This window comes from Pantherophis guttatus, chromosome 6, assembly GCF_059756535.1.
Source record: "Pantherophis guttatus breed Tessera chromosome 6, ASM5975653v1, whole genome shotgun sequence".
In the NCBI taxonomy this organism is placed as follows: Eukaryota; Metazoa; Chordata; class Lepidosauria; order Squamata; family Colubridae; genus Pantherophis; species Pantherophis guttatus.
The window spans coordinates 60,727,968-60,754,258 of record NC_142068.1 but is presented as its reverse complement, the minus strand read 5'-3'; the positions used below and the strand labels follow the sequence as shown (position 1 = coordinate 60,754,258).

General features: G+C 38.1%; 2 long non-coding RNA genes across 3 annotated transcripts in view; both read left to right on the top strand.

The window, feature by feature from the left end:
* Nucleotides 1-26,291, top strand: part of LOC117676715 (uncharacterized) — a 189,457-nt gene that overhangs the window by 101,986 nt on the left and 61,180 nt on the right. For both annotated transcript variants that reach the window (XR_009620377.2, XR_015728337.1), the window contains one exon: nt 5,647-5,792. This is a non-coding gene — a long non-coding RNA (uncharacterized LOC117676715). The remainder of the gene's footprint in view (nt 1-5,646; nt 5,793-26,291) is intronic.
* LOC132709389 (uncharacterized) lies at nt 21,720-23,370 on the top strand. Its single transcript, XR_009620378.2, has 2 exons — nt 21,720-21,788; nt 23,102-23,370. It is a non-coding gene; the product is annotated as an uncharacterized LOC132709389 (long non-coding RNA).

The following is a 26,291-nucleotide window of genomic DNA, read 5'->3' as shown; positions in this document are numbered from 1 at the left end:
TTATTTAGATGCCATTGACAAGGCGTTTTTGTTTTTATTTTCTATTGTTGCTCAGAATTTTTTAAAATCGCTGGTCACCAAGTGTATTTCAGAAGTCTTCTGGATTACAGTACACACATTTCTGACATGAATGGTAGGTTTTTTAAAAATATATCATCATGATTACATTTGCTCAATAAGTTTTTTAAAAAACACCTCAAAATCCAAAATAAGCAAGCTGACTAATTTTATGGCTGCTAATTGCATTCATTGCTATGCAAGCTTGGATAATGATAAGGGTAATCAAATCTCATGCTTCAGGGTATATGCTCATCACCTGTGCATTTCAGAAAGGCTCTCTTCCCCCCCACCTCCCCCTTACATACAGAAGGAAGTAATTAACTAGATATAAAGCAAATGGTGGGTTCCATTTTTAGTTTGTCTCTATTTATTGTCTGTAATGTCATCTCCTTAAGCAGGAGTCTGGAAAGAAGGATAATGGATTCCACTGAACAATATGGGTTTTCCTTGATTCTTCTGGAGAACACTATGTGTGGTAGCATAAGTTTAAATCAGAACACATAATGTATTTTAGAAAAGACCATAGACCAGCATTTCCAACCTAGTCAATATCTGGAGGCAGCAAGCTGGGAAAGTCTACTGCCTTCTTTTTTAACTGTCTGTAGACTCCATTTTTACTTTTTCGTGTGGCTGTTGAAAAAATTGGATCGCCAACATGATCGCCAAGGTCCGATGACAAATATAGCACAAGAAGAAGAAGAAGACTCCATTTATGACTAAATGTACTCCGATGACAGAGTACATCGGAGTACATTAGCCATGTTTTCAAGCCGTGCGCATGTGTGGAAGCCGCACGTGCGAGCAAAGCGCATGCACAGAAGGCCGCGTGCATGCGTGGAAGGCCGTGTGCATGCACACACTCACATTTTCAGTGCTGGGCAAACCGGTAGGTAAATTATGTCAGTACCACCCCTGCCTATAAGACAGCAGGGTTATGTATGGGAGGTCCTTGGTGCTCTATGAGTTTGCTTGTTTTCTTTCACTACCCAAACTAGGTAACATCATCAGTGCTAGTCTGTTTACATATGTCTAGAAAACAGTTAGTGTTACATATGTCTAGAAAACAATTAGGATATGCCTTAGTCCTCCCACAGATTAGATGATTCCTGCTTGCTGGACTTTTTTCAGGGTTTCACATAAGCCTGATGAAAGTTGACACTGCTTTAAGATCCATTTTAATGAGTGGATTTCTTAAAGCAGCAATAACTTTATCTCAGGTGTCTTGAACTGTACAACATATTTGGAATTGTTGAATAACAGAAAAAATGCTGTGCTCATGTGTGATCTGAAGCTTGCTTTCTGATTTTTTTTTTTTTTTTTTTTTGAGTGTACATAGCCTCATAAAATGTTGCCACCATAGGGCAATAAAATCTGTAATGTGCAAATGCTAAGGAAGAGGAATTACAATTATATGCAAACCAGGTTCTAAAATAGAATGAGTGATATAACTATTAAATTTATGGTCTTGGACCAAAGCAGTGTAACTTTGTCCTATAATACAATATAGTAATATTTTCAGCAATAGAATAATAAAAGCAGTAAAATAAGCAACAATGACAAATACTAAAAACATAGTTAAATATAATTGCATGTGAAAACCCAGTACAAAGAAAAAGAGTAATGCTGTTTAATAGTATTAAATAAAGCGCTTGGAAAAAGGGAGAATTCTTTTTGACACTGAAGGATATCAATCTTAGTTGTATCTGACAACTTCAATCTGAATGAGTTATAAAGATTTCTCAATAATTATGTAGTGTTTCCCCTTGGATATCACCATGGGTGTTTCTTCCTAATCACACATTTTATTTATTATTGGGTTTATTTGGAACATCTCATGCTGATACAATCCAAGAACAAAGTAGAAGCATTTGCATAGCAACATTGTGTGTGATATGCATTGGTCTATTTGCCACAGAAGCTACTTTGACTTTGCTGGATCTAATCAGTTAATCCAGTATGGCCTGATCACCACTTTCAGGAGCGAGGCACCACCCATCAACCTGCATCTTAGTTGGTTTGCTATCAGTGGTAAGTTTTTCAAAATGAGTTCAGCAACGGTAGAATCCGAACTTATAAAAACGTGTTTTTCAATAGAATAGAATAGAATAGAATAGAATAGAATAGAATAGAATAGAATAGAATAGAATAGAAGTAGCAGTAGCAGTAGCAGTAGCAGTAGCAGTAGCAGTAGCAGTAGCAGTAGCAGTAGCAGTAGCAGTAGCACTTAGACTTATATACCGTTTTACAGTGCTTTACAGCCCTCTCTAAGCAGTTTGCCGAGTTAGTATATCACCCCCAACAACTGCCAAATTGCAGGCAGCCGGCAGGCAGCAAAAGTAGCCTGAAGTACTGCACTCTAACCGCTGTGCCACTTCAGCTCATTAGAATAGAATAGAATAGAATAGAATAGAATAGAATAGAATAGAATAGAATAGAATAGAATAGAATAGAATAGGAGTAGAGTAGAGTAGAGTAGAGTAGAACACAACGCAATGCAACGCAACGCAACGCAACACAACACAATAACATTTTAAAAAGTGCCTTGTCCCTCCCCACTCAGTCAGAAATTCATATTTCAGGAATCATAAATCTGCCCTTGAAACATTCAGAAGGACCATTCAAAACGAAATGGGACAAAAAAAGGTGCATTAAAGTTTGTGCATGCATGAGATGCATGCAGGTATAGGAGGGCCATGGGAGTGAAGACAAGGAAAGCCATGCTGATTTCAAATAATTTTAAAAGATGTTTTAAACATGTTTATGTTTATATCTACAGTATGTTATATGCTTTTTATGATGGATATGATACTGTTGTCATTATTATATAAAACAATAATAATTAAGCACGGTAGAAATACTGTGATTCAGAATTCTTATGAAAAAGATTCCCCTATTTTTAATTGCTAAAAAAAGATTTCTATGTTATTCAAATAAAATGTCTCTCCAATCAATACGCTATCAACTCTACTGGACTGTAGCTGAGATAGGTGGGGCGGGAATTATATTTCTATCACCTATTATTTAAAAAGTAGAAGTTAAAGTCTTCATAGAGGACTATGCTATAGCATCTCCAAGTTATAGATAGAAATCCAGCAAAAAACTGTATATAAATAAGTTAAGTCTAAGGGTTCTGCTTTTAATAGATGTGTTGAAAGTAGTGTTTGAGCCACTCTGAGAGAAATTACATTTGAACGTCTTGGATACTGCCAAAGCATACACGGTCCCGCATGGTAATGCATCTGATTACTCTGTAAGCAACGTGGTAACCTCTAGATATTTTTGAGTTTGCCCCTCTTTTGGAATCCAAATGTAAAGAGAACATTGGATTATGTACTTCGGCCTGTAACTGGTAGCAGTGATTGTATTAACAGGACAGATGTTATTATGATGGTATTGCTTGTGTGAACATGTTTAATATTGCTTCCCAATTACATATGTATTGACTCCCAGGGGCTTATTTCCTCAGGTAAATGACTCATGTTAGCATATGTTTGAGAGATCAAGGCTATCATCCTTCATGCTTTGTGTTATAGAAAACACCTGACAATATTGATCAAACAAAAGCTCTACAGTATCCACATAGGCAATATAATTCCAGAGTTGGTGTATGAAACATTTCCCTTGTCTCTGTAGCAATTATTAATGAATGGAATAAAGCTGCAGGTGAGCACAAAGGGCTGCTGTTCTTTTCTGGTTTTCTTGCAATATCAGCAGTCCAGATTGTATACTAACACCATGTATCATACCTGGAAACACACCAGTTGTTGATAGGTATTTGTGAAAGCTATATTTAAAAATGAAAAGCCAGCTATCTCTGATTGGGCTTACCTGGGAATATTAAATACAGTATTCTTCTTCGTGAGATGAAATCAGGGGCTTATTGGGGATTGGATAATTGGAAAAGTTAAGAATTGTACTTAGTGCTTTTGTGAAGAGGCTATGCTCCATGCCTGTAATGTGATGCACAATATGCAATTTATTTTTATGTTGTTATGTTATGTTTATGTCCCAAATTAAATTAGTTAAAAATCCATATAGAGTTTTATAATCAGGCAATTTATTGAATGTTTGGTTATAAGACACCCGTGTATTATAGCAACCATAATAGCAATAGTACTTAGACTTATATACCACTTCCCAGTGTTTTACCCAACTCTCTGAGGTTTACAAATGTCAGCATATTGCTCCCCACAATCTGAGTCCTCATTTTACCGACCTTGGAAGGATGGAAGTCTGAGTCAACCTTGAGCCGGTCAGGATCAAACTGCTGGCAGTCGGCAGAATTAGAATTAGCCTACAAAAATACTGCATTCTAACCACTGCACCACCGTGTCTCCTTTGTGGCACAGTGGTTAGAATGCAGTATTGCAGGCTAACTCTCATTTATCTCTCATTTAAATATCAATTATCATTTGGGGCTGATGTTTTCTAGAAGAACCAGAAAGATTTTTCTTTCTTTCTTCTTCCTTTCCCTAAAAACTACTTCTACCAGCAGCTAGCTCATCTGGATGTTTTGTGAAAGCTTGAAAGAATACAGTAGGCAATATATTTTACCTATCTTCCTTGGTTTTGACTGTCTTCTTTTCATGACTCAGTTGTGAGCATTTACAAAAATGCACACTTCAAAAAATCATCATATTCAACATGCTTAAACAAAGTCATTAAAACACCAATCTTCTATATTTGTACAAGTTGTGAAACTTGGCTAGTTTTAACCATTGTTGATCTTATTGTGGCTTTGGGCGTTCTGGAAATATAGCCCATTTGGTTACTTTATGTTGTGCATACCTAGAAAAAGGTTAATTCAGTAACCAAGATAAGTATGTTAGCTGTTGCTTGATATATCTCGTCATCTCGCGCCTGGACTACTGCAATACTCTCTACATGGGGCTCCCCTTGAGGAGCACCCGGAGGCTCCAACTGGTCCAGAATGCGGCTGCGCGGGTAATCACGGGAGCCGCCTGGCGCTCCCACATAACACCGCTCCTGCGTGAGCTGCACTGGCTCCCAGTGGTCTTCCAGGTGCGCTTCAAGGTGTTGGTTACCATCTTTAAAGCGCTCCATGGCGAAGATAACCTAGTTATCTTCGAGACCGCCTGCTGCTACCGATGACCTCCCACCGACCTGTGCGCTCCCACAGAGAGGGCCTCCTCGGGGTGCCATCAGCCAACAATGTAGGCTGGTGACCCCCAGGGGGAGGGCCTTCTCTGTGGGGGCACCTACCCTCTGGAATCAGCTGCCCCCAGAGATAAGGAGAATCCAAGACCTCGGTGCCTTCCGCCGTGCCCTTAAAACTTTCTTTTTTCAGCAAGCCGGGCTGGTTTAATATATTTTTAAAATATTTTTAATTGGTTTGTTATTTTAAATTGGGGCCAAATTAATATATATCTTTTTAATTGTTTTTAATGTTTGTATTGTATGTTTTTATCTGGCTGTACACCGGCCTGAGTCTCTCAGGAGAAGGTGCGGTATATAAATTCGAAATAAAATAAAAATAAAATAAAAAATAAATATATACTTAAAAGAAATGGTGAAAACTTGGCCAGTGAAAGTATATGGAACCCTGCTATTTCTCTCTTCCCCAAGGCATCCGTTTATGCATTAGACACTTTGAAGGAAATAAAAACAGCGGGCATTTTTGAATGGAGAAGCTACAAACCCAGGAAGAATTCAGCCACAGTTGTGGAAAACTGCATTTCCTCAAGGACAATCTGTTGGGGATTGCATGGCACGTGAGTATGAAACTAGAAATAAATAGGGATACAGTCAAATATGTTTTTCTCCCTCTCTCCCCATTTGATACTTCTCTTTTACTTTTTTTCCCTTTATAATATCCTTCCCTACTGTCTTCTATAATTTCTTGCTTTAGGCTTGCAAATTTTTCATCCCAGCATCAAGCATCTACTCCACTATTTTTATGATTCAGTTACCACCTACCCTGATGCTGTTTCTCCTTTGTCAAAAAGTCTTACCTGCTTTTCTGTATAACATACAGTTATGCCCTGAACTGTATTTATTGCAAACGTCTTTACCTACTGGTTAATTTTCATTAATTGATGCTGGGTCATAAATTTCTAATTGTTCCATTTTCCTAAGTTTGAACTGTTTACGCATCATTTTCAGTAGATTTTCTATCTTGTTTTCCACCTCCATTTTAAATTTTCCCAAAGCAGGAAACAAAGATTTTTGCTCCTTTTACCTGCTTTAACTACAGCAAACCAAAGAGGGAGGGAGGAATTGTCAGAAGAAGGCAATGATCATATGCCATGCAAACATCACTGTAACACCAAATTTGCATTTTCTCTTTCAAGAAAGGCTAGAAGTACTTCTCTGTCTTTAAAAAACATCACTAGGAGATAATTTTCTCTTCTCTTGCTTGTCCATGCCCTACCATTTGTATTAAATACTGTTTTTACAATACAACTGTAGCTACACATGTCAGGCCCAGAGAGGGCTTAGGTAAAGCGTAGAAGAACTGTGCAAATAATTCAGATTTGTTTTTCTGGTGAGCCAAATGATTACTCAACTCTCTTCCAATAATCAACAAAGATTCTTCTTTCATACCATATTTATTCACCTAAAAGCAAACCTATTATATGTGCAAGGGTGTGGGTGTCACATTGACAAATAGACATACCATTATTATACAGAAATAAATACAAGAATTATATATCCACATATGCTAGATATTTTAATACCACATTTATTCAAGACTGGATCTTAATTTAAGCTGAACTCTCCATCCCAAAAGCCATAAAACTTCGTCACTTCCCAGCAATTTAAATGAGGCTTCCAAATAAATATAATATATTTTATTATTTTTGTATTTATTTATTTGTCAAACAAAAATTACAAATTGGATTGGACAAAATGAAAAAAATGTGATAGGTTTTATAGGCACCTTAGTGCACTTACGCACAACCCTTTAAGAAGCTCTTAAATATGGGATGAGGGCCACAGAAGTTAAGTTGGAATTAAAACTGTGAAAGTTAGTAGCTGAGACAACTGAATCTGGTAAGATATTTGACAACTCTGTTATAAAAATCAATGTTTATTAATCAAGTCTTTTGGCTGTTCACCGCCCAGAGTCCTTCGGGAGTAAGGTGGTATATAAATACAAAATAAAGTAAAGTAAAGTAAAAGTTTAAAGTGGTTTAAATTAAGTTTAAAGTGGACGTATTACCATTAAAATGAAAAAAAATCATTTACAGGTAAGATGTTACTATGTACAGTTATGTATGCAATACCTAAATCTGACCAAGCGTCACAGTTCTAAACTATCCAAACCAAGAATTTCAAGCATAGTAGCATAATGTATTCTATTATGGACAGAAGACTGCAAAACTTTTCTTGTAAATTATTCCTGAACTCGCTCAATTGTAATAATGTCTGCTTTGTGGTCAGGATTCCAAACAGTTGAACAATATTCTAGGATTGGCCTAACATGTTTTGTAAGCTCTAGTGAGCAATACTGTTTTTCCCCCAAAACAAATTTTGTATAATTAAATTCACAACTTTTAGTGCTTTTTTATATGTTGTATTTATTTTCCAGAAAGATCTGCAATTTAAAATAATCCACCCCAAAAAGAAAAATTAAGAAAAAATCATCTATTTTCAATACCAAAATGTAAGGGATCTAAACAGATTTTTGTTTGTTTTAAAATTATTTTTTGACAGAAAAAAATATCTTTCTTTCACATAAATATACAACAGATGTAGAAAAACACTACATACACAGCTTAGAGACTTCAGTTGGTCTTCTTGATGCCACTCCCACTATTACTACAAGAAAATTGAGGTTCTAAACATTCCCTATCCTTAAAAGGTGTAGAAGGTTAGTACCCACCCTTCTCCTAAAAGAATGAAATATTCTAGGGAATATTAAAAAGGCAGAATATTATAGCTCCCTGGATGAGAAAAGACAATACATTGGGAAGCAGCTCCCATCTTTGTTAATAGCCCCAGACAGACTGGGCCATCCTATCTACAAGACAAAAGGTTGGGCCATCTTATCTACAACACAAAAGACCTTCACCCTCAGAATATAATAGGATTAGCCCTCTACCCATTTCACCACATAACACGTGAGAAGATTACATCACCCAGCAAGATTCAACCAAGCCTGGGATTCAAGACAACCTACAAAGTTATCCCTGCATGGCTCCATGGGAGTCTGACAAACAATCAGAATACATTTCTTACACAGGAACAGGAAGCTCCAAAGCAGGGCCCAAGAGAAGGTATAAATATATATATACACACACACACACACACACACACACACACACACACACATACATCTTTCTCTCTCTCCCCCTCCCATGTGCTCTTTTTGCCCATGACCTCAGACCATGTGGTCCTGTCCACCATTAAACCATCTTTCCAAATAGCCTCCATGTTTCCAGTGTCTTTCTCCCCACTTGGAACTGAACCCAGATGTACATTTCTTCCAACAAAGGTTAAATCATGGCAACTGGACCAAAGTTTACTAAAACAGAGACATTTCATTACTCATCCAAGTAACTTCTTCAGTCAAAATGAAAATTTTTGGTAGGTAGAGAGTCAGAGAGTTGTTAGAAAGAACCAACTCTTGCCACAAAGACTGCAGGAGTTTTCTCAACCACTAATGGCAACATAATTAAGTGCTAATGAGTGACTCACAGCATTTTCTAGAATCAAGCAATCATTGCTATGCCAAGTAAGTGCTAATGAGGACAAGGTTTTTGTAAATATCCAATATAACATAGCATAGCTGTTAACTCTTATCAAGTTGGAACCTAAAGTAACTTTCTGCAATCATGTGTCTTCAAGATGTTTGAAATAATATCTATGCTAAGTTTATATTTTTGGATTATTTTTTTCTTGAACAAATGAAAGGGAGAGTTACAAATGGCAGATAAGATATATTCTATGCTAAAGATAGAGTAGTTACATAATAGAATCAACACAGACACATTTCAGTTTGACAGAGAACTAAATCTGAAAAATCTGTAACTGCAGGACAATCCTCCATGACTACAAAAGGTATCTGCTATAAGGAATAGTATATTTGAATGGCATATTTTTAAAATATGTGTTTTACCCTGAAAAAAAGAGGTTCTGCAGTTAGATAGAGGATTCACAACTACTGGGGTCCTGAGGAATACATAAGAAAATATTTGATATACAGGACAGACATTTAATAGATTAATTGGGAAATTAAAACATTGTTGGAAAACTGTAAGAAATCAGCATTTCTTACAGGTTGGAGAAAATCTCAGAATACTGTTGAAAACTCTCAGAATACTGTTGAAGGATTATGTCTGAACATTGTTTTGAGATTGCTAAATCATTCATCTTGGAAGAAAGGAAGGAGAATTGTGATATATTTTGAAATGAGAAAGACAGTGTCCTCCAGGGATTTCAGAACTGGAATTTGAACTGGAAAGAGCCAAATGCAGCCCCTCCCCTGATCTTGGGCCAATCAGCCTAATCTATCAGATTATTGAGAAAATGGTGATAAAATGAGTTTTTTACATTAGCTTGAGCTCTGTGTGAAAGGTGGAATATCAACATAATAAATAAAATTTAATAAAACAAGTTAGGGCTTTTCAAAGCATGGTGTAATCTTCAAAAGATTGGTTGGATAATATAAGTTATTAGATTTTTCCTTGATTTGTTAAATATACACTATTATATGTGACCAGGGGATAAATAGACACATGCAATTATTATGATCAAACCTGATATCCTGTTCACCTGTTACTGTACAATGTTGCCGCAATTACACCTCAGCAAAACCTTGGAGAAATATTGGCCTTATTCCTCAAGCATCATATTGTTTTTTGCATATATTTGAATAAGCACTGCAAAACATCTGTTACAATCATGTTGCATAAATGAAAGCTGTGCAGTGGTTTGGATTCAAAGACAAAATGGTGCTTCGGAGATTACAGCCTGCAACCAATTAAACCAAATATGTCCTTTTCTGGAATTGCACAGCAGCTTCAATGGGCAGTTGCACAATCCTGCATAAAGTCACAACTGCTTTAAGAAGTTTCAGACAGATGTGAGAAGTTCCCCCTTACATGCTATAGAATCATCCTATACTGTCCATTCTTGCCCCATTCTTTTGGCCTTCTTTGATGCGCTCTAGAGGCCTAGTATATCAATTCCTTCGACAAGGTAATATCTGATTTAAAGGGTATAGTTCACAAAACTTTATGCCTTGGTAAATGTGCTTGCCATTAAGGTGCCACAGTTATTTTTGTTGTTTTCCCATAAACTAATGATGTTTGTGGGCATCCAGGGAGCAATACAAGCGAGAAGATGAAACAGCAGCAACAATACTTAAAATTTTAGTCTTGGAACTGTCCTTTTTTTTGTCCAGAAGGATTAAAAAGATGGCAAATTTTGCATTCAGATAGCCAGTGCCATCTGTAACCTCTGGTAGTCACCTAGAATCTGGTATTTAACAAAGGCAGAGAAATGTGTAGAATTAAGAAAAAGACTCTGCTGTAAAAATGTTATTTTTTTCAGTTTGCTAAGAGTCAATAAAATGTAGAATATCTTTACTGAAGTTGGTATATGATCATATTTTTCTTTTTTTTTTAAACAGTGATTGTCTGTATTATATCAGGATTTTGTATAGCTAATCATTGTGGGAATATAGTTGGGCAGCCACACCTATGCTGAAAAAAAAAATCTGGACTATCACTAGATAACTGGGGGGGGGGGGGAATACAGAGGACAAACTCTTTAGTCCCGTATAACATTGTGATCTACTGACGACCAGAAAGTTTTCAGAGACATTATCAGATAACATGTTCCATGATATGCTGCAAATGATCATACCATCCATGATGAATGATGAAGTCACCAATATTATGCTGTTTATGCTGGAATAGTGCAGTGGTTGCTTCTGCTGGGGTGAAGCCTGAATATATTGGCTAGAATGATGGAGCTAATATCCCTTTGTCAAACTTCTAGATACCTTCAGTTCTGTTTTCTTACTTACTTTTGAATAAATCCTCCCTGTCTCCCAAATCTGAGATCAGAAATACTGAGCCACATGAGAAGGAAATCTCTTCAGTCATCCAGGTCATAGTTGTCCCAAAGGTGCTTTTTTCAAGAGGCAACTGGACCAGTGGTGGGTTCCTCCCGGTTTGGCCCGGTTCCGCCGAGCCGGTAGCAGTGACGATATGATGTCACCGAACCGGTTCTATCCCCCAGCCCCCCGCGTTATTCTTACCTTTTATTTGGCCCCACCCCCAATCTATTGCTGCCTCCTGAGTCCCAGCTGATTGGCTAGAAGGAAAAAAACTGTTTAAACTCTTGCCACGGACTTCAAGGGCCGCCCTGCAGCTGATCAGTGTTAAAAGGCAATGTGGTGGTAGACCGGTGCCTCCCAAAACAAATGCGTAGACCGGTACAGCTCTGCAAACAGTTAAAAGCCTGGTAGACCAGTACCTCTGCTAAATCCCAAAGAATTGTCACATGACCATCAAGCCACGCCCACAAAATAAGCCACGTCCGCAGAACCGTAGTAAAAAAATTTAGAACCCACCCCTGAACTGGACTTTCTGTCCAGTTTCTATCAAGAAAGTCCAGTTGCCTTTTGAAAAAAACATCTTTGGGACATGAGAGGGGAATTTCCTGGGGCTTGTCCCAGGGCTGATGGTATGGTAGGAACTTAATCTGGGTTCCTTTCACATTGTTTCCTTCTAAGATAATGTTGTCGAGACTTGGAGGCAACATTATGTAGCAGCTCTACATGATTGTAACATGAGGTATTCCCTGGTGTCCTAGACAGGGAAGTTTTTAAGAGAAAGCTGCAAAAGGGAAGTAATAGATCCTCACCTATACATAGCTATTATTTATTGAAACTTGCTGTGGTTGGGAAACAAATGTTGCTTTTCGTACAAAATATCCTCACAAAGCAGCATCTGTACCAGAGATGCCCGGATTTAAACATTTCTTTCTCTGTATACCTGAGGATGTTTAGATTGCTCTGCACATGCAGGAGAATCTTACAAATCATCAGGTAGACTGAAACAACAAAAGATTCTGGGGCACCTTAAAGATGGTGAAATGGAATATAGCTTTAAGCTTTATAATATGTAAGATTCAATCTGAATTTTGAAAAGGCAGCAGAGACACACACTTATTTTCTTCACACTATGCAGATAAACATGCTCTGACAGACAATTCAGCACTTCAAGCAATATATTTCATATATTAGACCTGAATTGCTACACCTGAATCCAGGGGTGCAAGTTGCCCACCATTTGGTTTCAGAAATACTATGACACAGTCTTTAACCTGTTTATGATCAAGTCTAAGAAGCGGGTCACAAGCTCTTGTCGTGTGTGTGTATTTTTTGTTTCTAGTTTATTACTGAAATTAGTCTGTTCTTCTGATACCAGGTTAATGAAAAGCTGTTTGAAAGGATCCTTAACCAGAGAAACTCAATTTTTTTTCACATGGTATTCAGCACTTTATAAAGATAAACCTCATATGGTAAAACATAATTTATTTATTTTGTAGAGTTCCTTCCTCACAAAGATCCACTTCTATTCCCAAATCCCAAATTTAAACTGATTCTGAAGGATATATCTAGAATATAAATTAAGGCAAACCTGATACACTGTACTGTTAACTAATTCATCCTTTAGAACCAAGTATGAGACATATATAAGTTATCAAATAAAGGGGAAAATGCATTTCTTCCTTTCATAAGCTAACATTGTTACTGTGGTCCCTTACTGCACTGCCAATCTACACAAAATGCCCTGACAGAAAAATTGTCATGAAAGTTAAACTAGACACGTCCAATTTTGTTACAGGATAATCTGTGCTAAAACATGTGCCAGCTTGAGTAACCTTCTCAGGCTTGTACTTTTGTTTTCTATTAAATGTCAGTTCTGATAGACTAGCTTGCTTATTGGAAAGGGCAGGTTTTTACTTCAATAAAAACAAACCTTGTTAAAAAGACAGGCAGTCCCTCAGTAATAAAACAAAAACAAAAAAATAAACCCTTTACAATACATGAAATATTCACTCTTAATTGGCACGAGCACACTGTAAAGTTTTATTGGTGGTGTAAAGGCTAACCAGAGATTATTTGTTTTCAGAGGATTGTCAAGGTTATGAAACATTTTCAAGTACTAGAAGATGCATAAATTAAGCCTGCTTTCTGCGATAAGATAATATCCTCATGGTGTTGGATTAAATATGCAGAAGCCTTTGGGACAGACATACAGTATCTATATCTATATCTATCTACAAATTTTCACAATATTGTCTATGTATTAAAGGCCCGAGTCTCATCTGATATAAATTTGCTTAGTCTCCCTTGACAGTCTTGTAATTGTGTTAATTTACAACTTTTCAAAATGTGTCTTTGCAAGCCCACACTTGCTGAACAGAGTACATTATCTTCAGAAGCTAAAACACAAGGAATAGGAATCAATAATTTCTGGCAAATGTATGTTATTCCTTAGAATTTGCATTTGGCTCAAGAAATAATCAAATGATGATTATTTTGGTTTTCTCTGATGTAGATTTTAAAGATAGCATTTAAAATAATATTATTGCAATATGTATTATTTATGAAATATCTAAAATGCTAAGTGCTGTAAAATGAATGAATCAAAACTGCTCTGAGAAAAATACAAGATCATGTTCCTCTTCAGTTTTATTGGAAACATGAAAAATTCAGCATCAAGAATAGCTACATTTTGTAGTTGGGGGCCACATTTAAGAAGACAGCAAGTGAACACGAGGACTACAGTGAGTAAGGCAGTGTTATTTCTTGAGAATAAGAATGTCAAGGTTCACTGGAATATTGCACTTCTGTTTTCTGTTTACTGCTGAAATTTTTGTATAATGGCTTCTGGAAAAAACCCAAAATGCATGGGGCTTGCAGTAATGCAAGAAAGAGCATGCTAATTCCTTTAAATTACTGTCATTGTCCTATACCTTCACAAATTAGCCAGAGACTACGTAGGTGCTACAAGAAGCCATGGGACATTTCTGCACAAATGTATGTATGAGGACTTTACTTATGCAGATAAGGCCTGAGATACTTCAAAAAACTCTATTCTCTTGAAAGACCTTGAATAACTTGAATAAAAAAACCCTTTCGGAGGGGTGTTGTTTTCTTAGCTCCCCTGACAATGATTTGACTCTTGTCCCAATTGTTGCTAAAACCTATTCTCAAAGCAAAAGGTGTTGCTGAACAGTGAAACTTAGATTCATTTTCAATCCCATCCAAAACTTTTTTTTTTTTTTGAGGCATTCAGTGCTAGCTACTGTATCTGATTTGGATATGAAGCAATAAAAACTTCTGGAAAATAAGAGTTTCCAGAAATAGAGGAGAATCTTTTCTTTATACCATTACCCTGAATATCTGGAGTAAATCAATAGTAATGCAAGAAAGGTAATGAAGTTACAGATAATCTTCAATTTACATTCATATCTTCAATGACCATTCAAAGTTCAGAGGGCCCTGAACGAATAGTGGTTACGACTGGTTATCAGAGTTCTGGCCATCTCAGCTCCTCTGCAGTCACATGATCACAATCTGGATGCTTAACAACCCGTTCACATTTATAAATAATTATTAAGAGCCCTGTGGTAACATAATAGCCATTTGCAACCTTCCATGCCAGTTTCCCTAGAAAGTCAAAGAGGAACCTTTGACCTACATAACGCCTCTTGCGTACTCCTGCACATCTTTCTTAACTGTCCCTGAACTAGGGAGCACCTTTTGCACCTTCCTTGCACTCAGCTCTTGCTCACTCTCCCCTCTCCGCCTCTCTCACACACACCTTCACCCACCCTCTCCCTGGCTCCCTCACCCAGCCACTTATCTGCTTGTTGGTCTGGGACTTGTAGCTTCCTGCAGGCTTCCCCACTGACTTTGATTGTGAGAAGCCAGCAGAAAATCAACTCACCTAATATCTGTGAGATTCCATTCACATGGCAACCGGGACTGCAGTTATTGTGCTTTACTACCACACTGCTTAGCAATGGAAATTCCAGTCCATATTCCTATTGCAAGTTCTTATCTGTAAGCATCCCTATTTTTTTCACATGTAGTTTACCATTTTCAAAAAGGCTGGATTGTAGGAAAATGTAGAGAAAATAGACTGTTGGGGCCAAAATTCACAATTTGCAGAGAAAAACTACCTTTTCAGTGTAATCAGAGGCTGAGATGAAAGGTGTAGATACTTTGAGATCCAAGAATTTTCTATAACTTAACCACTTAAGGGTTCAAGAATAAAGTAATACATTTGTGTTATTGCTCCTGATCTCCAAATCATATAACCTTGACAAAAAAATTGTTTCCTTGGCTAGTGTTCTGTCTGAAACTGATGCTTGATCTTCAACTTCACAAACCCACAGGTCACTTGCTGCAGGTGTGACATAAAAAGTAGAAGTGAATGAAGGGAGAACAAAAGATAAATATGGGCGGTACAACTAAGATGGGAATGTACTGTGTCTAATTCTAGGCACCTCATTTTTAGAAAGATTTAGAGAAACTGGAACAGATGCTGAGAACAGCTATAAGGATGATCAGAGAATTGGGTATGTTCAGTTCTGAGAAGCGAAAACTGATGACATGTTATTTTAGCATTTAACTACCTAATAGGCATTGCGCAGAAAAGTAATACCTGTTTTCTAGTACACTTGGCTTATCAACTAGAAAGCAGACAGCCCAGGTTCAAGACCCAAGCGTCGCATAATGCAGTGAGTTCCCATCCTCGCTCTAGCTCCTAACAATCTAGAAGTACAAAAGCACAGAAATCTGAGTAGATGAATAGGTACCACTTCAGTGGGAAAGTAACAGTGGTCTGTGACATCATGCTGGGCTCATGAAATGTCTTTGGACAGTGCTGGCTCAACAGCCCTTGAACGGAAATGAGCACTGGCCTCTATAGTCGGCAACAGCTAGCCAAGTGAAATCCACAGGGAGGGTGGGAGGGAGAAAAGAAAAACTTCCATAAAACAAAGCATAGGAAAAGGTTCAGATTAACATCAAAACAAATGTTAGATAAATGAGTATCTAAAAGCAGGTAAAAAATAATGAGGAAACAGTACATAAAAGAATGTCCAGTTTAGAGTGTCCATTTATTTTCTTAGCTAGATATTAACTGATTGATAAAAATGAAGCAAAATTTAAATCTCAAACAGCATGAAAAAAAAATAGAACAATCAAGTGATATTCAAACCTTCAGATAAATTTTAAAAAGAAGAAAATTAAATGTAGCAATTCAGTGCTTAATATGAACCTCATGGAGCAACTTGGAAGAATAGTGATCACACATATTTATTATAGTTCACACTGTATGAGATATAAAGCAATTTGTAGTCTAGATAGAATACATATCTGTTCGGTATAATACTCTGATTACAGTAAACTAAATTGTCTTTATTTTAAAATGGGGATGGGGAGGAACCAGACTGGCAGACATTTTGGTCTTATATGATCCATGTGTTTGAGATTATACAAATGCTGGCAAAGTTGTTAGAGCATTGTGAGTGTCTGTGTGTGAGAAAAAGGGAGAATCCTGGGCATGCAGGTAACACAAATTATCACTGTCTTTATCTTCATACTCTTTGGAGCCTTATCTATATAATTCAACTTCTGCCATTGTGAGGGCTAAAAAGCAAGGATATTTGAAGACAATAATGCTGGGTGAAAATTACCAAGAAATAGAACTTGTTAGAATAGTCAGGGATAATGGTTTGATAAGAAAATGCTATATTTTTGACTCTCTGACACAATGATCTAGCTTCCTCATTACATCATTATCTACCTGTCATGTTTCAAAAATGCTCCAGCACATAGAGGATGTAGGAGTAGATTAAAAATACATTGTAATTCTCATCTTTCACGTTCCTCTTTCTGAAGTTTTGAAAAATAATTATGGTCCATCATCAGAAGTACCTATTTATAGGTACTTATTTATTACAGATGCCAAATTTGAAACATCCAAATACACATCATTATTTTGATCGGACAATCTTCTTCCATCAACCCTTCTACAGCATCAAAGATGTGATTACTCTCTGTGATAATGCATCCTTTGTTGAAAGTGAGTGGTCTTATTGCTCATAAATTGGTGACAATTCCCTCTTTAAAGCTGCCTGTTTAGATTACTGAAAAGTGAACTATTTTGTTTCTTTTTGTGTAGCCTTGATACCTATTTTACTTTTCTTATGTTTCCATCCCTTATCACATAAGGGTTCATTTTTTATTTATTTTATTTATTTATTTATTTATCATATTTGTATACCGCCCTACTCCCGGAGGACTCAGGGCGGTGAACAGCCAAGATAAAAATACAAAGAACATACAAAAGTTAAAAACTATTAAAAATAGATTAAATAATTTGGGCTCAAAAAACAAATTTAAGACATCCAATTTATCTAAAAACATTTAAAACCCAATTTAAAAGGGAGAGTTAGGCCAGACCAGCCTGTTGGAAGAAAAACGTTTTTAGGGCGCAGCAGAAGATGAGTAAGTCTTGGATCCTCCGTATCTCCGGGGGGAGCTCGTTCCAGATGGCAGGTGCCCCTACAGAGAAGTCTCTCCCCCTGGGGGCCGCCAGTCGACATTGTTTGGCCGACGGCACCCTGAGGAGCCCCTCTCTATGGGAGCGAACTGGTCGGTGAGAGGCTACTAGTGGCAGAAGGCGGTCTCGTAAGTACCCTGGTCCTGAGCCATGGAGCGCTCTAAAGGTGGTAACCAAAACCTTGAAGCGCACCCGGAAGACCACCGGGAGCCAGTGCAGCTTGCGCAGGAGGGGGGTCACATGGGAGCGCCACGTCACTCCCATCACCACCCGCGCGGCCGCATTCTGGACCAGTTGGAGCCTCCGGGTGCTCCTCAAGGGGAGCCCCATGTAGAGAGCATTGCAATAGTCCAGGCGTGAAGTGACAAGGGCGTGAGTGACTGTGCGTAACAAGTCCCGATCCAGAAAGGGACACAACTGGCGAATCAGGCGAACCTGATAAAAAGTCCTCCTGGTCACGGCTGCCATATGCTCTTCTAAAGACAGCCGTGAATCCAGGAGGATGCCCAAGTTGCGAACCACATCTGTGGGGGCCAACGACTCGCCCCCAATAGTCAGTGATGGCGCCAACTGACTATATTGGGACGTCGGAAACCACAGCCACTCGGTCTTGGATGGGTTGAGCCTGAGTCTGTTCCTCCCCATCCAGATCCGTATGGCCTCCAGGCACCGGGACATCATCTCGAGGGCATCATTGAGGTGGTCTGGGGTGGAGATGTACAGCTGGGTGTCATCAGCGTACTGATGGTACTTCACCCCAAAACCATGGATGATCTCACCCAGCAGCTTCACATAAATGTTGAACAGAAGGGGCGAGAGGACCGATCCTTGAGGCCCCCCACATACAAGGGGCCTTGGGGTCGACCTCTGCCCCCCTGTCAGCACAGACTGCAACCGGTCGGAGAGAAAGGAGGAGAACCACTGTAAAACAGTGACCCCCACCCCCAACCCTTCCAACCGGTGCAGCATGATATCATGGTCGATGGTATCAAAAGCCGCTGAGAGGTCTAATAGGACCAGGACAGAGGAGCAACCCCTGTCCCGAGCCCTCCAGAGATCATCAACCAATGCGACCAATGCCATCTCCGTGCTGTACCCGGGCCTGAAGCCCAACTGGAACGGATATAGATAAGTCGATTCATCCAGGTACTGAGGCAGCTGTCGTGCAACCACACTCTCAACAACCTTCGCAACAAAGCGAAGGTTGGAGACAGGACGATAATTTGCTAACACAGCCAGATCCAGGGAGGGCTTCTTGAGGAGGGGCCTCACCACTGCTTCTTTCAGGGCGGCGAGAAAGACACCCTCACTCAAAGAAGCATTTATAATCCCCTGGAGCCAGCCTCGTGTAACTTCCCAGGAGGCCAGCACCAGCCAGGAGGGACACGGGTCCAATAAACATGTGGCCGCACTCAGTCTGCTCAGTATCCTGTCCACACTTTCAGGAGTCACAGGATCAAACTCTTCCCATATAATATTCTCAGGACCTGCCCCTGTCATCTCCCCTGGATCTACCCAGTCAGAGTCCAGCTGTTCCCGAATCTCAGCGATTTTGTCATACAGATATTGTACAAAATCCTCAGCTCTACCCTCCAAGGGTCCTCCCGTGCCCCCTAGTGGAGCAGGGAGCGGGTCACCCTAAACAGGGCGGCTGGGCGATTATCTGATGATGTAATGAGAGCAGAAAAGTAGTTAGTCTTCTCTACTCTTATCGCCACTAGTAATTCTTAATATGAGATCTTACCAGTGTCCGGTCAGATTCAGAACGACTAGCCCTCCAACTGCTCTCTAGGCATCTTTTCCGGCACTTCATCTCCCTCAGCTCCTCAGTATACCAAGGAGCCAGGTGAGACCGGCGCCAGGTCAGAGGCCGCAAAAGCACGACTCGGTCCAAAGCCCCAGCAGCCGCCCTATCCCAGGCGGGTACTAAGTCCTCAGCCGAGTCGTGTGCCAGAACCTCAGGAAATGGCCCAAGCTCCATCTGGAACTTATCAGGATCCATCAGGCGCCTGGGGCGGAACCACCTGGTCTGTTCCGCTTCCCTGCGGCAGGGTGTGGCGGTTCGAAGGTCCAGGTGATCTTCGAATCTTTTAAAAATCATTTTAATTAACATGCTTAATTTGGAACCTGGCATTTGTCTGTATGCTGTCAAAGATCTTTGCTCTACATACTAGACCACACTAATATGTAAAAATTGGATCAATGGCAGAATCAGAGATATAATAGGTATGGCATGGATACAACTTGACTTCCTGGCAGCTGCACATCTTCATGTGTGTTATTTACATGTGCTTTGAAATAGATATTCATCATGTTTCTTCCCCCACTGATACAGCAGTTCTGCTATAAGAACATAGATGCCATTTTAATATTGCCAGTGAATACTCTTTCAGCTGCAAATAGTTTAAGTGAAATTGAAAGTTCCTGAGCTCATTATGTATTTATTAATCATACTCATTTCCAAATCTTCCTCATTCTTTTTTTTTCCATTTAGACTGCAAAAGAAATGCAAAAGAAAATAGATGTTAGAAAACTGAGAGAAAGAGGGAGAAGGGTGCACAGAGGAAAAGAAAGAAAAAAGCCTATTTCAGTGTAATAGAATACAAAAAAGTGAATTACAGCCTCAAGCTTTTGCTTTACATTTCACATCATTTCAAACCATTTTTATAATGACAAAATCATTCTAATCAACAAAATCTAAAATCAAAGTTTCATTTTTTTTCAGTTTCAAGCGAAAAGCCCAGAAATAGTTTCCTAATAGAAACAAAACTAGATAAATTCTTCTCTTCAATTAAAACAGCCACTTTTGCTTTCTCCTCCAACTTCATCACCTTTACCATCCATTCTTCTGTAGTGAGAAATAGTGGGAATTAGTGTGTCTTTCCATCATATAGCATTCTTGTCAATGTCAGTGTATACAGTAATAAAGTTCCAAATTTTATTTTATGCTCTTTGTCCATCAAACCTAAAAGAAAAACTTCTGGTTTCCATTTTATATTTATTTTAAGAATCTTCTGAAATTAAGATAAAAATTTGGCCCCAATATTTCTTTGCTTTATCACAGAGATGCTAAAGTGTACCCTTTTTGCAGTTGCTTTTCCAACATACATTTGAGACTTCTTTATACAGGAGTCTCTTTTTCTCTTCTTCTTTTATAAGAAGATATATATCTATAATTCAAGTTAAATTTCAGTCCAGTAATCCATATAGTTTCCCAATTATCAATCATTATATTATTATTATAACCAAAATTCTTTGGCCTTTGGCTCATACAATAATTATCATATTAATTTTGCAAATTTAATTTCAACAACAATTTATAAATCTTAGCAGTAACATGTTAGTCATTAGCACACAATTCAATTTCAAATTCACTTTTTGTATAGTCAAAATCATGACTTTTCTTACCTAAGTTAAAGCTTTTTTTAAATTGTATGTAATGACAGCTTCCAGCTCCAATTCTTCTTTAAACTTCAAATTAGATTCACTTTGAGTAAAACATAATACCTCACCAAACATTTACCATATTAGTCTTGCTATTATTGCTTTTCTAAAATAAAAAAACAACAACTTCTGGATATGATCATAAAAAAGGAGAAAGTCTTGTTTTCTATTTAGTCTAAACTCTTGAGATGGCACACCCAACAAAATAATTATTAAAATATGCATTCATGTTAGCTTGCCATCCAACTCTCAATTCACCGCCTTCCACAAACCTTCTTCATTCTGATCTGATTGCTCAAAGCCTTTGTTAACTGTAAATATCTCCTACAAGCAGTCACATTCGTTATCTGGATAATTAGTAACATTATCTAAGGAATTGGTACACCTGGTGAATAATTTTCGGTATAGTAAAAATACATATTTAGTCACTTGAAGCTATCAGCACATTCAAGGTAAATAATAATTGACGTTCCTTGTTTTTTTTAAAAAAAATGACTGGCATTATTTGTTAAATGTGACTACCTGAAAAGGAAAGCCTTCCTGCGCAATCCAATCCTTTTATTTTCTCTGCCCATAAAAATCAAGACACAATTCTTTACTTTTACCACCATCACCTGTTGTCATAGAAACTATTGGAACACATAACTACTGCAAATGACTGCAACTTCATTGAATGGACAGGGATGGAGATGGGTCCTGAAGGGAACACTTTAGTTTAAACAGGTGTGTTGATAATAATAGGGCTGATAAGAGGAATAATTCAAAACCACCCCAGTGTAGCATGAACAGCATCCATTATTATGCTAACAATATACTAAAAGGCTATTTACTGGACCTTTTGTTTATTTCATGGCATTGTTTTCCACAAGATATGCAAATGTATCTGAAAACAAGGAGCTTGTTGTCATGGTGTGAATGAAATACCCTACTCAAATTCTGTACTAATTTGACTAGGATCCCTAGGAAAAGAATGGGAAAATGTTCTGTGTTTACCATCCCTTACAAAAATTAAGAGTACCACGTGCATATATTCCTAATATGTCTCTCAAAAGCTTTCATCGTCCAGGGAGTATATTTGTAAAGTTATGTCATAGCATCTAGAAAAATCAACTGCATTCTTTCAGCTTTATCTACAGCACTGTGCTGTTCTTCAGAATGAGAAGGTCACTTACAAAACAAGGTATTATTTTTGTTCTTCACTCAAGCTGTAAAATGCCAGAAGAGCTTTGATTTGAAACTTGGAGAAAACAGTTATTCTTGCATCCTCTCTGTGGAATGCAGAAGCCTAAAACAGGTCCTTGGGATGTGTAAATGTCACTGAAATTCCTTTTTGAGAGAAACCATTGACACTCAAGTGACAGCAAGTAGCATTTTGCTTCTGGTTCAGTACAAATTACAGACAACTTGACATTTGGGACCTCAGAATACAAAAGCAGATGGAAACCCTACATGATCAACTGGCTTTTTCATATTTACAAAACCAGTTTTGATTTAAGACCGCTCTTTGGGGACAATTGGGGGGTGGGGAATTGAGGGAAGGAAAGTGGTGGGGAGGGAGAGAAAGAAACAAGGGATTGCAAAGTTTTTAATTCATATTATTTTCCGCTCTATATTTAAAAACCAAAAGTGAGCAGTAATTTTCCCTGCAAGATATTAAACATAAATGCTATTGGCATATTCTTTAGTTGTTAGTGCACAGATTGTATTCTCTAAGCCTCTGTTACATAAAACATAATAGAAAGCTAAATGGTTCAAATAAGAAGAGATTGTAGCAGTTTTTCTGGTCTCTATTGATGTTGTTTACTAGAGATAAATTCCTATATTTGTTGTATGCTTTTACTTAAGGCTTGGTTCTTTTTGTCTGTCTTGCACATGAAACAAAAGCATTTGAGATGCCTGTTTCAAGAGGTCCGCTAGCTTGATTCTTCATTTTGAATATTTTTAGTGAAATAAGATAGACAGTGAGCAACAATGTCTTTATCTAATCTGTTTTTCTCCCCTCCCTCTCTCTCTCTCCCTCTCTTTTTTTAACATAGCTCTAGGCTAATGGCAAGCATAGCACCTTCAGTTCAGTTGGGAAAATAAACAAGATAGGAAGTTAAAGTAAAGACCTGTCACGCCTGAGGCTGATTGTTAGAAGTGGAAATCGAGGGACACAGTTAACTGGGGAGTGTCAATAAATCCAAATGTGACATGTACCCTGCTGCTTCTTGTGGAACTAGTTTAAACAACACGGTATCACAAAATACCTAAGATATAGACTGGGTGGAACTATTTGAGATTTCCATAAACTGATGTGATCTTGCTGGAACGGGAAGTTGCATGATTATTTTGAACACATTCTGAAGCACTGAATAATGGAGTTCTGGACACAGAAAGAATCCCTTTGTTGTTTTCATTGCTGCTTGCCATATGACAGCCTTTTTCAAACTGGTGCCTTCAAGTATGTGGAGAGTACAGTTCTTAATATTCCCATTACTCATGCTAGCTGGGAATTTGGGGAACTGCAAAGTCAACATATTTAATGGCTGCTAAACTGGGGAAAACTATATGTTCTAATCAAAAGCTATAATATCCTGGAGTAGAAAGTTAAAAAGTTGGGAGAACATGTAGCGTTTTCACCCAACCATCCTGGTGATGTCAAGGGTGAAGAACGGAGATATAAATTATGGCCTACATTACCAGCACAAGGGGTGTAGGCTGGACTGAGCTACATCACACAAAGGTAGCCTAAATTGTGTTTGGCAACCCTTATCAGGAAAGCTTTAAACTAAATTAGTCTAAAGAGAAAGCAACATGGATTCCAAGGCAAACAGTAGCAGGCACTGGAAAAGTACCTGTCCCTGATAATGTTGGAGATATTCAGAAATCATCAACATCAGGTACTTGATGCTGATGATTTCTGAGTATCTCCAGCATTATCAGGGACAGGTATGTTCCCAGTGTCTGCTACTGTTTGCGGTGTCTGCACATCAATGCATAAAACAGGACTAAGAAACAAGAAGAATTAGAAATATAAGAAAGTATGATTGACCTGATTAGGTATCTTGGAAGATAATAGGATAAGAATCAGAATGTAGAAGTCAAATCCAGATATGACTTTTTTTTAAAAAAAAACTGATCACCCTCCTCCCTGCCCCCAAAAGGGAGACAGAATGCCTTGGGTATGAAAAGAAACCATTTACCTGTGATGAAATTCATTTCTCTGAATATAAAAGTCCTGTTGAAAACCTCTGGGAGGAGAGACAGGAAGTAGTAGTAGAAGTAGTCCTACCTATGGTAGTTTACTACAGTTACCTATGGACAAAATGTTGAACAATGTCTTCTAAATCCACTCACCAAGTTCTAAAGAGGGCAAGCTGTAGCTGTAATGGGAGACTTCGTCTGAAACCATTTGTCTGAAATGGTATAAGGTTTCCTGTCTGAGCAGGGAGTTGGACTAGAAGACCTCCAAGCTCCCTTCCAACTCTGCTATCCTGACATTACCCTGATACTTGCTAGTAAAGTAACTTATCTGACACTACGAGGTCCCCCCAAAATATGTTTTTTCTTAATGACAATTTAAGTTTTCAGAATTTTTAGAAGAAACAATATCAGATTTGATATTGATAAGTTGAAAACCAAAAAGAAGTATAGGAAATTTAACCAGAGGCTGACAACTAAGCAGTAAAAGTAAGGAATGAGAAGAGAATGCTGAAAAATACAAAACAAAAGAAAAGAATTTGTGGGTTGTCCAGAATAAAAGAAAACACAAGAAGGCTGTGGTCTGTGGCACAGAGAAAATGTGCAAGTAATAACAGGGTGTACGAGAAGGTTGAACTTCTTAACATCCTCTTTATTTCTGTCCTTTTCTCACTTCCTTAGATGAGAAGGGGGAGGGTAAATCAAATTCAGGATTTATGAAGGTATACAAAGAAGCTACATTAAATGAATTAAATGCCAGACAAATTATATCTTAAAGTGTTGAAAGAACCGGAGAAGTGATTTCAGAAGCACTGACTTTAATCTTTGAAAACTGAGAACTGGTGAAGTGTCAGAAGACTAGGGAAAAGGAAAACATAGTCGCTCTCCTCCTCCTCCTCCTCCTTGTCCTCCTCCTCATCCTCGTCCTCCTCCTCCTCCTCCTCCTCCAACATGATTGCAAGGTCAACTTGTATGCATTGCATTTTCCATTTCACAAATCTGCATTGTCTCTGCAAGGTTTGCAAGGCACATGACATCTTTCAGTCAGCTGAACCATCACATTTACATCCATCCTTTTGGCCTTTCTACTTTTAATTCTAGAACTTTCTTCTAAAGAGTTGTTATTGCTATAAGGTACCTAGCCATATCAACGTGAGTGCATTTCTTACCTTTTCTCAGCAAGCACTAATGGCGTTTCCTCATGTCCTTATTTGCTATTCATTCTAGTCTTGTAATGTCAAGTGGCCTTAGCATTCTGATCCCCATAAAATATAAGGACTACATCAGTTTTGTCATTGACCATGATTCCATACATTGCTACTGGTTTGATGACTTTTATGACACTAGATTTGAATTTCAGGTATATAGGGATTTTCCTACTCTATAGAACACAAGTAATGTGCCACAATTTCATCCAGTGGTGTTGATTCATACTTGATGGTCCATTGTGGCAGACATATTTTTGGACAAAAATGCTATAAATTTCATAAATTTAAATGTAAACCTTTGTAATTAAATAAAAACAATTTATGGTCAGGAAAATAGAAGTATATGATGAAGCACAAAATGGTAAGAGGAATTAAGTATCTAGGATGGACCCTGACTAGACACTACAATTTCCTCATTTCTCTTCCCATAGCTTTTTCTCATAAGGAAATATGGCATACAGTTGTTAATAGGTGTTAATATTAAAGGAAGCTAGAAAGAGGCCTATCAACTTTTATAGATACAGTATCTATCCCTTCTAAATTCAATAGGTTTCAGAGTCTAACTTTCTGAATTCATGCATGGGAGAGAAGGATGAGAAAGGGAGAAAGGGGGAAAGAAAGAAGAAGAAGAAAGAGGGAGGGAGGGAGGGAGGAAGTAAAGAAGGAAAGAGAGGGAGGGAAGGAAGGAAGGAAAGAAAGACAGAAAAGACAGAAAGAAAGGAAGGAAGGAAGGAAAGAAAGAAAAAGAAAGAAAGAAAGAAAGAAAGAAAGAAAGAAAGAAAGAAAGAAAGAAAGAAAGAAAGAAAGACTTTTGCAGAATGAGAAGAATACGGTA